Source organism: Coregonus clupeaformis, unplaced genomic scaffold (assembly GCF_020615455.1).
Source record: "Coregonus clupeaformis isolate EN_2021a unplaced genomic scaffold, ASM2061545v1 scaf0309, whole genome shotgun sequence".
Lineage (NCBI taxonomy): Eukaryota > Metazoa > Chordata > Actinopteri > Salmoniformes > Salmonidae > Coregonus > Coregonus clupeaformis.
In genome coordinates, this window is record NW_025533764.1 from 134,763 (window position 1) to 147,051 (window position 12,289).

The following is a 12,289-nucleotide window of genomic DNA, read 5'->3' on the forward strand; positions in this document are numbered from 1 at the left end:
ATAATGCAGAGAAGCAGTGTGGAAGATATATTGGATGGGTTACAGTATTAATATCAAATAAAATAAAATGTTATTTGTACATGCTAAATACAAAAGTGAGATTAAGTGAAATGCTTTACTTAAACCCTTAACCAACAATGCATTTTTAAGAAAGAATAATAAAAAAATCACACAAAAATACAAAATAAAATAATAACAAATTAATAGTAACAATAATTAAAGAGCAGCAGTAAAAAGAATAAATAGGAGGAATATAAAGGGGATGGTAGAGTTGGGGAAGTTAGTGAGGTAATTGGGTAATATGTACATGTAGGTAGATTTATTGAAGTGATATGCATAGATAATAAACAGAGAGTAAGGGTAAAAGAGGGGTGGGGGGCAATGCAAATAGTCTGTAGCCATTTGATTAGATGTTAGGAGTTCTATGGTTGGGGGTAGAAGTTGTTAGAAGCGGACAGACTTCGGCAATCCTGTAACGCTTGGGGTAAGAGAAAAGTAAGAAGGGGGGCTGGACCTTGATATTTTGGGGGCCCTCTGACACCGCCTGAGAGAGGTCTGGGATGGAGGGAAGCTTGGCCCCAGTGATGTACTGGGACGTACGCATCTACCCTCTGTAGTGCCTTGCGCGGCAGGAGTGCCGAGCAGTTGCCACAAGAGTGCTGCAACCAGTTGGATGCTCCGATGGTGCAGCTGTAGAACCTTTTGAGGATCTGAGGACCCATGCCAAATCTTTTTGATTTAGGGAATAGTGGGCTCTTCAGACTGTTTGTGCTTGGACATGTTAGTGTTGGGATGTGGAACCAAGAATAACTTCAACCTGCTCCACTAAGCCCGCGACGAGAAGGGGGCGTGGGTCTTTTTTCTGTAGTCCACAATCATCTCCCTTTGTCTTGATCACATTGGAGGGAGAGGTTTTGGTCCTGGCACCACACGGCCGTTGACCCTCCCTATAGTGTCTCGCCACGGTGGTGATCAGGCCTACACTGTTGTGTCATCGCAAACTTAATGATGGTAATGTGGCATGCAGTATGAGGAACAGGGAATACAGGGGGGACTGAGCACGCACCCCTGAGGGGGACCCGTGTTCAGGACTGAGCGTGGGCGGATATGTTGTTAGCCTACCCTTACCACCTGGGGGCTGGCCGAGGGAAGTCAGCATCCAGTTGCAGAGGGAGGGGTCGGGGTTCTATTGGTTGGTTTCAGAGATATGACCCATTCGCTCAGTCTTTTTGTTTGTATCTGTGGACCCAGTCGCCCGCTCTAAATGTATCATTGGGTCAGACACTGGCAACATTATCCCTTTTGCTAGTAGCCAACACGGAACTTAGTCACGCCCAAAAAGTGAAGAATAACAGGAAAATAGGATTTGCATTTTTTGGGTGTTTTCTAGTGAATTTATTGGATACAAATGAGGCTAATGAGGGAGATTTATGGCATAGAAAAATGTGTCACTCATCAGGACACTGTTGTTCAGAGCTAACCTTCAACACAGCTAGCACAATCACTTCAAACTGAAACTGAAAGACGGCAAACTAGCTTTGCACTTCGTTCGGCTTTTTATTTTTAAAATGTTTGTATATATCCAAAGAATTGTGCAAGAAAATCGACTGACTGAGGTGCTGTGCGTCGTCTCATCCTGACACGGCATTATATGGGATCAGCTGGAGATCGAATTTGAATATTGAAACAATGTTGCAAATGTGGAGAGACAGACAGCAAGGTTTATAAAAATCTCTTCTGTTGAAAAACAAATTATATTTAAAAGAAATGTGAGATAATGTTAGATGTGCTTTTTATAGTGGAGATCAAGTTTATAAAGTGCCTGGCTGGGGCTGATGAGACAGTGGATTGGAAGGAAGTAGATGGAAATAACAGAGTAAATAGGCATGTAAGGTATAGATAGGGAGGAAATTGTAGAATAGACACGGCCGGAATGCGGTTAAAATAGCAAGGATTAGATCCAAATATAAATAACAAAATAAGTATCTGTTTATTGTTGGTTATTGTGGTTGATTATTTTTTTGAGTTTGTGTGAGGAAGGGGAAGGTGTGCATAAGATGCCTTCAGAAATTATTAAAACGGAAGTATAAAAAATGTGTTACAGCCTGATTTTTTTTCTTACCCATCTAAACAATACTATAATAACAAAGTGAAAACATGTTTTTAGACATTTTTGCTAATTTTATTGAAAAATGAAATACAGAAATATCTCATTTACGTAGGTATTATACACCCCGGAGTCAATACTTCTGTTAGAATCACCTTTGGCAGGAATTACAGCTGTGAGTTTTTTGGGTAGAGCTTTGCACACCTGTATTGTACAATATTAGCAATATTTATTTAATTAAATTTTATTTAAATGTGTGTGATTTACAACGTGAATAATTAGTTAAAGTTGTTATCGCTGCAACTCCGAGATAGACTCGGAGAGGCGAAGGGAGCCTTGCGTTCGAAACACAACCCCCGAGCCGCACAGCTTGAACACTGCTGGACCAGCCGCACCAATGTGTAGGAGGAAACACCAACAGCTGGGAAGTAGGTGAGGTGCGCACAAGGAGTGTTGACGATGGGACAAAGATATCCAGCTGGCACAAACCCCCCCTAACCCGGAGAGCCGGACACATTGTGCGCCGCCAGGGTCTCTGGTAGGGTGAAACATGAACCCAATCGTAATGATGTTCTAGCACTGCGATGCAGTGCCTTAGACGCTGCGCCGGATGCCCCCCCTATATATTTTTAAAATTCTTCAACTCGTCAAGGTGGTTGTTGATCATAACGAAGACAGACAAATTAAAAATAGATTTCAAGACGATAAGCAAAAACTGTAATAGGCACAGGAACATTAATGTCATCTTGGTAAGTAACTCCAGTGTATTATTTGGTTGTGTTTTATGTTATTGTCCTGCTGAAAGGTGAATTTGTCTCCCAGTGTCTGTTGGAAAACAGACTGAAACCAGGTTTTCTTTAAGATATTGCCTGTGCTAGCCTAGTTTATTTTTACCTAAAAACTCCCTAGTGCGATGAGAAGAATACCATAACGTATGGGAGCCACCACCATTTTGAAAATATGAAGGGGGTACTCGGGGATATGTTGTGTGTATTTGCCCCAAACATAACGCATTCAGGACATAAAGTAATTTCTTTGCCAGATGTTTTTGCAGTTTTACTTTTAAGATGCATATATTTTGAAACATTTTTGTATTAGGATTTTACTCTGTATTGAAGTTGTGGGGTAACTACAATGTGGATCATGTTTTCCATCATAGCCATTAAACTCTGTAACTGTTTTAAGTCACCATTGGCCTCATGGTGAAATCCCTGAGCGAAGTTTCTCTCGAGGAGGGGTATCTTTGTAGTGACTGGGTGTTGGAAGCATTGGAAAACTCCTCCCTGGTCTTTGTGGTTAATCTATGTTTGAAATTTACTGCCTCAGATTGAGGGACCTTGGCAATTATATGTATGTGTGGGGTACAGAGATGAGGTGGTATTCAAAAATAATGTTAAACACTGTTTTAACAGAGTCATGCAACTTATTATTTGACTTGTTAAGTGCACATTTTGGCGTAATAAAGAGGTTGAATATTATGTTCAAGACATTTAGCTTTTATTTTTATAATTTGTAAAAATGTTAAAAAAATAATTCATTTTGAATTATTGGGTGTAGGCAGTGACCCAAAATCTCAATTCTAATCAATTTTTAAATTCAGGCTGTAAACACAAACAAAAGTGGGAAAAGTTAAGGGGTGTGGATACTTATGAAGGCACTGTATGTGGTGGCTACTGGCACGCTCACTTATCAGAAGAAGTAAGACAGGCAGAGAGATGGAGAGAACAAGAGAGAGGGAGAAGGAGGGGTGGTGGAGGGGCAGAGCGGATGCTTTTAAAAGCAAAAGCAAAACCGGATCGTGAGGCCCCCAAACAAGGTGTAAGCCTCGGAGGCAAATTGAGCTGATGGTTGTTTACAGAACAGTGTCGATCAAAACAACATCACCGATAACGAACTGGAGGGGTCAAAAGGCTCAAGGTAACTATAGCAGTATATACAAAAGTATGTGGAGACCCCTTCAAATTAGTGGATTAAATTGCTATTGATGCTGAAGGTGTATAAAATCGCCACACAGCCATGCAGTTCTCTATAGACAAACAGTGGCATTAGAATGGCCTTTTACTGAAGAGCTCAGTGACTTTCAACGGGGACTGTATAGGATGCCACCTTTCAACAAGTAGTTGGAAAATATAGGCCTGCTAGAGCTTGCCCGGTCAACTGTAAGTGCTGTAAGAAATGTTAGGAACAATTAAATCTAGTCGTGAAGTGGTAGGACACATAAGTCACAGAACAGGGACCACCGAAAGTGCTGGAAGCACGTAGAGCATAAAAATTGTGTGTCCTCGATTGCAACACTCACTACCGATAACTGCTGGAAGCAACGTCAGCAAGAGAACTGTTCGTTGGGAACTTTAGTGAATGGGTTTGCATGGCCAAGCGGCCGCATTAATATGCGCAATGAAGGGCTGGAGTAGTGTAAAGTGCGCATTGACTGGAGCAGGGAATTGTTTGGGAGTGATGAATCAGACTTCACAATCTGGCAGTCCGACGGACAAATCCGGTTGGTGGATGCCAGAGAACGCTACTGCCCGAAAGCCGATTGCCAATGTAAAGTTTGGTGGAGGAGGAATAATGGTTGGGGTGTTTTTATGGTTTGAGTAGGGCCCCCTTGTTCCAGTGAAGGGAAACCTTAACGCTACACCATACAATGACACTCTAGACAATTCTGTGCTTCCTACTTTGTTGCAACAGTTTGGGGAAGGCCCTTTCCTGTTTCAGCATAGACAATGCCCGTGCACAAAGCGAGGTCATACAGAAATGGTTTGTGAGATCGTAAGAAGAACTTGCCTGCACAGAGCCCCTGACCTCAACGCTCATCGAACACCTTTGGGATGAATTGGAACGGAGAGGACCAATTGCCGATACTAATTCCTCTTGTGGCTGAAATGGAAGTCCCCGCAAAAATGTTAACATCTAGTGGAAAGCCTTCTCAGAAGAGTGGAGGCTGTTTAGCAGCAAAGGGGGTGATCAACTCCATATTAATGGCAGTGATTTTGAATGAGATGTTCGACGAGAAGGTGTACATTTTCGGTGATTCTCAGTAGAGGCTAATACAGGGGTTATGAAGTGTAATACAGTGTTTATATTCAACTTCAAAGCCACACAATGAATGAGTGGGAGGAGAGGAAAGAGAATGGCGGGTTTGCTAGGTAAAAGTAAAGCAGTCCAGCCCCAGCATCCCAGGATAAGCCTCCCCGGCACCATGTGGTCTGGAATGACACGGAGTGTAGACAAACTCCCAAACTCCTCGTACTGTCAATCAGTCAAAGGATTTGGGATCTGGCAGTGACATTGTGGACAGACAGATGTTTTGCGTGATTATCTAGACGAAACTATTACAGACTACAAAGGGAAGCATAAGGAGCTGCCCAGTGACACGTGCCTACCAAATGAGCTAAATCACTTTATGCTCACTTCGAGGCAAGCAACACTGAAGGATGCATGAGAGCATAGCTGTTCGGATGATAGTGATACGCCCGTAGCGATATGTAGTAAGATTTTTAAGGCAGAGGAAGGAAGGAGCATGCGTCGGCTGACCAACTGGCAAGTGTTAACTGACATTTTAAACATGTCTTAACTGAGTCTGTAATACAACATGTTTCAAGCGGACCACCATAGTCCCTGTGCCCAAGAACACTAAGATCACCTGCCTAAATGAAAATACAACTCATGTCTGTAGCATGAAGTGCTTTTGAAAGGGTATGGTAATCAACAATATCAGAAACCCTAGACCCACTCAATTTGCATACAGATCAAGATGATGCAATCATTGCACCTCAGTGTTCCCCACCTGGAAGAGAGGAATCAACCTACGTGAGAATGCATTCATTGACTACAGCTCAACGTCATCACCATAGTGCCCCTCAAAGCTCATTACTAAGCTAAGGACCCTGGGACTAAACACCCCGAACTGGATCTTGGACGAGGTCCCCAGGTGGTAAGGGTAGGAAAGAATCTGCACGCGATCTAGCCCCCCCCTGCACTCCCTGTTCACCCATGACTGGATGGACAGGCACGACTCAACAACATCATTAAGTTTGCAGACGTCACAACAGGGAAGGCCTGATCACGACAATGATGAGACAGCCTATAGGGAGGAGGGTCAGAGACCCTGGGCTTGTGGAGGCAGGATAACAACCCTCCCTCAATGTGATCAAGACAAAGGAGATGATTGTGGACGACAGGTGAAAAAAAAGAGGACTGAGCACGCCCGAATCTCATGATGCTGTAGTGGAACAGGTAGAGCTTGAGGTTCTTGGTGTCACATCAACAACAAACTATCATGGTTAAACACACCAAGACAGTTGAAGAGTGCACGACAAAGTATTCCCCTCAGGAGACTGAAAAGATTTGGATGGGTATAGATCCTCAAAGTTCTAAGCTGCACCATCGAGAGATCAGACTGGTTGCAGCACTGCCCTAGTATGGCAACTGTCGGGACAAGCACTACAGAGGGTGAGTGGGACCAGAATCAGGGAAGTTCTGCCATCCAGGACCCCCATAAGGGGTGTAAGAGGAAGGCCCCAAAAATGAAAGAAGAAGTAATCCTTACGCAAGTGCAAGACCATAGGCCAAGTTAGGTCAAAAGGTTAAAGCTTCTACCCAAGCCATAAGACTCCTGAACAGCTAGTCATGGATACCCAGACTATTTGCATTGTCCCCCCACCCCACCCTACCCCCTCTTAGCTGGAATTGTTATTATCTATGCATAGTGACTTAATTACACGTGTACATATTAACAATTTTGACTAACTGAGCCCCCGCACATTGACTCTGATAAAAGTACCCACTGTATATAGACCCTTATTTAAATTTTTTTAATAAGCTCTTAAACATTTTTTTTTCTAAAACCATTTTGGTTAAGGGGTAAGGAAGATTATGAATAAGTGAGTATTCAGTGATGTGGAAAAAAGGATTAATTTGATTTGAAAGTTGGTTACAGAAAAGAGGTAAGGGATGGTACTGTGTTTGTTTACTTTCTGCCTCATCAGCAGGGCCAGGGCACTTTGGGCACCAACTCTGTTAATCTCAGAGTGTGCTAATGCTAACCCATACAATTACGAGTGCTGCTAACGGGAGCAACCCACTACTCATAATTAATTGAACACACTGAATAATTCTGTTGTATTTTGATATGTTTTGTTTACCCATATGTAACTCTGTTGTTGTTTTTTATGCACTGTTTGTTTATTTGGCCAGGTGCAGTTGTAAAATGAGAACTGTTTCAACTGGCTTACCTGGTTAAATAAAAGGTGAAATAAATTAAAATAAAAAACCAACCATCCCCCATGACCTGAGGCAGGCAGAGGCTAGGTTTAGGGAGTTCTGTTTTCCTCTTGGGGGCTAATAGCCTTTTATCTGATCAGGTCTGTTCGTGTTTTTCATCCTCTCTCTCATGAATCACTCTCAGTGATTTGACGTCAGGTGTTTTGCTAATGGCCGGGCAGCAGCGAGGGTAAACACCCAGAGAAGTTTTTTGGCACACACACACCGCCCTCCTGGAGAGGGGATTGAGAGATCTATGAGCGGCCTGTGAAAACGGCAAACTCTTCTTGAGTGGTGGCAGATGGTCTGCATCCGGGAGAAGGGGGTAATGCACCCTGCCGAGCACCACTATCCCCCCCAACCCCCACCTTGCCCCCCCCCCCACCCCCATACCTACACCTCATTACATGGACCACGAATGTAGACAGACGGTCTGTGTCCCAAATTGCACCCTATAAGATAAACTTACAGAGTGCAATGGGCTGGTAAAAGAAGTGATAATAGAGAATAGTGATGGGACAGTACGAGAGCGTACTGGTGAGCACTGAACAGGTTGACAGTCAAGGCAGGTAGAGCACCACAACTATACACTAATGACCGCACACCATCTGCTGCCCCTGCTGCTGCTGCAGGAGCAGCCCAGGGGCTAGTTAATGTATATCAACCCAGGGAGAGGGGAGGGGGACAGGGATGGGGGAGAGAGGTGGGGGGTGAAGCAAAGCCAGTAGAATAACAGCTCATAATATGGTGAGAATCCGAGGCAAGATTCCAGAGTGAGTGTGAATCGGGATGTGATCAAAGATCATCATCGTCAGTATTTGTCAGTGCTGCTTTCGGTTTAGGAACATCGCAAATGCAGTAGAATAGTGGAACATCACGCACGTAGCAGGTAGCAGATGCAGATTATTTTAGCTCTGGGGCTAGGTCAGGGGGTGAGTGTTTTGTTTGTTTAGAAGAGTGATCTGGTTTGACATGCATAAAAAACCCCCCCCCCCCCCACCCCACCACTTTTTATTTTTCTAGATAGAAGTCAGGGAGCATGCTCAAGAAGATGAGATTATAGAGAAGAGGCAATATTAGAGGCAGTTCGACCCCCCCCTCCTCTCGCCTGTTTTCTCTTTCTCTCTGCTCCCGCCCTTTCCGCTAGCCCATTTTCTCTCTTACTTTCCCCTCCTTTCCTGTTCTCCCGATGTAATTTTTTTCTTTTCTTGTAGTTCTTTTTTTTTGCTTACCCTGCTACCGTTTTCATGCTTGTCTCTCACTCACTCTGTTTAGTAGCACACACACAAACATCCCTCCCCCCCCCAACACACGCACTGCTGTGTCAGGAGTTTCAGTGGGGTGGCGTTGCAGTGCAGACGTGAAGAATAAAAGGCGGGAAGCGGCTCCAGATAACCCACGCGGCAGGCGTCGCCAGGCAAGGTCCCCCATATTTAGCCTCTGCAGCAGCAGCCAGGGTTAGAGTTAGAGATGAGATTCAATTGGGTGGGGGATAGAAGGTAGTTGATGGAGGTGGGATGAAAGGGTGTGTGAAATCTCAACTCTGTCGTCTCTCTCTGCCTTAGACTACGTAAAACACCATCTTCCTAAACCATTCACAAATTTGCTTTAGTTGTTAGCTGCTTGTAGTTAGTGTCGGATTGTAAAGCAAGTCACCATAGTGGCAGTATTATATGTGAATAAGAGTTATAGGGTGTAAATACTGGACAGCAACATATCAGAGCCTTTGCAGTGAGGTACAAGGGCATCTGCTCTGCCACAACCCCAACCGTGCCCTCTGTAATCAGGCTTGCAGGGCCACTCTGCTCTCCTGCTCTGAATCACTGGTGGGCCCATTACTGGAAGACAGATGGCATAAGGAGACAGTGGAGTGTGCTTTATCCTACTGCAGTAGCCTAACCATCCCCCCCTCCTCAGCTACAAAGGCTGCTGCTTGCTTGGCGGATACGTCCAAACGCACCCTGAGCTAGCGACAACGACGGGTGTATTTTTTTCAGGAAGGGGGAGATGGAATGAGAGAACTCACTTCAGCTCATCTCACATGGGCGCAGGAGGTATGGGTGGGGTGTGACTGTTTTGCTTATTTAATTCTTTTCTCCCCTCCTCTTCCTTCCCCTGATAGGGGAAGCAGTGACAGACATGGGTTTCCCCCTCTCTCCTCCCCCCCTCTACCGCTAAATATAGTAAATAGGAGATAAATAAGTAATGAGGATGTTAACTAGACATGTTGCCTTGCTAAACGTCCAGTCCCCTTAGTACCTACACTATACCCCCTAGAGAACAGAACCTCACCCCCTGCCTCAGAGGGCACTGATCTGCACTGCGCCGCCATATCTCAATCTCACCTCCGTGATGCGACCCGATCCCCTCTCGAGATTATGTAATTATTAGCCGCAAAGACAACCCCCAGGTGGCTAGGCAAAAGCCAATGATCACAGAGGCTAAGGCTAAATATCTCCCTCTGCATGTAATTGCAATAGGATTATGGCAGAGGGATTAGGCATCTGGCAAACAGTAGGATGTGGTAGGTCAGGGAGCCACTAGGAAGGCGCGGGGTCTGGTGGCCAAGGCCCTTTATGGTTTAGCTTAGCCTTAGAACACCCTGCTCATGTCTGAGACATTTGAATTGAAAGTAGCTGAATTTATATTGTTGGTAGTAATGGCATGCAAATGTGTTTTATCTTCTGAGTGGAGAGAGGAATTGGCTTGTGTTGACAGGATGTGTGTTATGTGGGTGTGTTGTTTTTCATCAAGCGACCCTAGGAGGGATAGAGTCACAAGGACAGATAGTTGAGTACTCTGTGTATATGGTTGAGAACTGGAGCAGTGGGGTGGTGGGTGTGTGGGGTGTGTGTGTGGGGGGGGGGGTGTGTGTGTGTGTGTGTGTGTGTGTGTGTGTGTGTGTGTGTGTGTGTGTGTGTGTGTGTGTGTGTGTGTGTGTGTGTGTGTGTGTGTGTGTGTGTGTGTGTGTGTGTGTGTGTGTGTGTGTGTGTGAGAGAGAGAGAGAGTTTAGCTTTTTTCGGACAGCTAATATGTAGGATCTTCATTTAGAGTTTGGTTAAAGCAGGAGAATTATCTGCAGCAACAGGAAATGTGGATTATAATAATGGAAATGTTTTGTAGGGCTTGATACATTTTTTAGGGCCCTGACTCAGAGTCTGACATTTTAAAGTGGAAATTACAAACTTTAGAAGCCTTTTAAACCTTGAATACAGTAGAAGTTTGCATTTCCTGACATGCAGGAAAATTCTCAGCAACAAAAGACTGATCAAATTAAATCCTAATCTATAATTCGGGAGTGTGTTAGTTGGGACACACAAACAGGCTCAAAACTTATCTCTCCAACGATGGAATGAATGGTAACAGGAGGCTGTTTTACATATATATCTCTCCCAATGTTAGATAAGATGGGTTTTTTGGTCTATAGAGAGTTGATTGTGGTAGCAGTGGAAACTAAGAACCCTAACTTGAGGTAGCTTGACTAATAATCATAGGAAATCAAGATTTCTAAGCAATTGCAGTTGGTACTGACTCAAAGCCATATGATACTTAACATGCTTCCTCTCTCTCCTCTTTATTCTTTTCCCCCCCCCAGACTGAACAGGACAGTGGAGATCCAAGCCTCATCCCCCTTGCTCTGAGGTGGACAGTATAATTGGGGGGTGACAAACTGTGCTGTAAATGAACTCTTGACAACCTGCCGCGTAAATGAACGAGAAGTAGGCGGATGGACCACAACACCCCCAACACAATGACCTCCCTCACCAGGACGGGAATCTAACACGGTGGTCCTAGAGACTGTACTAAAAGGAGACTGGGCCAGAGGCTCCTGTATGTGGGGGGCTCTGGATGCATAGCCTCTAGAGGCTATATTTCTGGCTCTGTTTATTTGTTTTGAATTTTTTTAGGTTTTGGCTGGGATCATAGTGTCTGTTGACCAGCAAGACAGGACATGTAAAGCAAACCCTGGTAAGGCACAGTAGTGTACTTACACCCCCCTCAAAAAGATGATCAACAACCCACCCCCAACACACATAGAGATATTATTATTTGTTAGGAGTATGGATGCAGGGGGGTAAAAACAGAGAACCATGATCGTCAGTAACACATTCACTCAACAAACATTTAAAATAATCCAATCCCTACCTCAGAAAGAGCAAGGCCGCATACTGAGTAATATATAGATATATTTAGATTGTATTTAGTTTTGAATGTTTCATAAATACAACCCAAAGCCTTACTCTTCTATGTGGTTGTATTTGTAGGTACAACAAAGAAAATCTGATTTATTTATGATATTAAGTAATTTTAATTTATTATTTCATTTTAGTATGCTAATTTATCATGCTATATGATATTGTGAGGATAATAAATGATAAATTTCAGAGGATTTATTAACTAGTTCAGTTATGAGGTGAGAAATGATACATTAATGTAGGAAGAACGCTAATATGTTGGTCTGTGTACACATAAGAGATACATGGAATTTACTTCCTAGTAGTAGTAGAACCTCAACTAACCCAGGCATTTACTGTATATGCAATACATTACCCATAATCCCTAGCTGTAACCTGATTACATGGTAGAACATCTCAATGATTATAGTTATGGGGGTAGAACCACAAGATTTTGGGTTATGGGGATTGCACGTATGCTGCTGTAAGCACGAGGAGTACTAGTGCCAGGGTCCCGTCATAGGACCAAACGGAAGAAAATGGACTGAAACAAGGAGGGACTACTTGGATTTAAACCTTGGTGCCCAATGAACACTACCATTTTACACCATTTACAACTTAGATTGTAACACACTAGAGATACATCTGAATGTAGTAGAGACTCAGTGTAGTAGAAAACGACATTGAAAATTAAGTGGAGGGAAGGGGAGAATATAAAGGATATTGTAGTATGTACTAACTT